General features: G+C 37.6%; 1 pseudogene; it reads right to left on the bottom strand.

The window, feature by feature from the left end:
* Positions 1-335: 335 nt before the first annotated feature.
* On the bottom strand, positions 336-454 carry LOC111738979 (annotated as a pseudogene).
* Positions 455-753: the final 299 nt, after the last annotated feature.

The raw sequence follows: 753 nt of genomic DNA on the forward strand, positions 1-753 counted from the left end.
TTACATCTCACTGTCTGAGCCAGTTAACTGTATTTAGGAAATATTGTCTTGGCAGCTAAGGTTTTAAATAGTAAAATGGATTGGTAAAGGGGTGTGTAACTAACCTGTTAACATGGCTTAAAAACATAATAAAATGTTGTTTGAAAAGTTAGGTAGACTTCTGACTGAAAAATGAACAATAGACAATGTAACCTTTAATATGAGCTAGGATGCCATGAGAATATTTTTATTTATTTATTTATTTAATTTATTTATTTAGGCGAGGCAATCCTTGGTTGATCTTACAGATTGCAAGGACCTTGTCAGCTTATAATCCCTTCTTTTTTTATTTTTTACACCTACAGCACCTGGTCTTCCTAGGTAGTCTCCCATCCAAGTACTAACCAGGCCCGATCCTGCTTAGCTTCCGAGATCAGACGAGATCGGGCTTTTTCAGGGTGGCATGGCCATAGACGAGAATATTTTTAAATTAATAAATATTTTGTACTTTCAAAAGAAAAATGAACTCACTCTCATGCTTCAGTAGGATAAGATGACCACTTGGAGCTATAGACTTTCTCTTTTGCTGTAGATGTATCTATTTCTCTTGGTTACCACTTTCATATCATGAGATTTTCCATCTCTTCTATCAGATGACAATGGGAATATGGCCTAGAACATTCTAGGGATGTCAGCATCTTCGGGCTTATCAGACAGTCCGGCAGGTGGATACCCCACTTGCCGGCACTAGTCAAAAGCACCTAAGGCACTAAC

This window comes from Pteropus vampyrus, unplaced genomic scaffold (genome assembly GCF_000151845.1).
Source record: "Pteropus vampyrus isolate Shadow unplaced genomic scaffold, Pvam_2.0 Scaffold45, whole genome shotgun sequence".
NCBI lineage: Eukaryota > Metazoa > Chordata > Mammalia > Chiroptera > Pteropodidae > Pteropus > Pteropus vampyrus.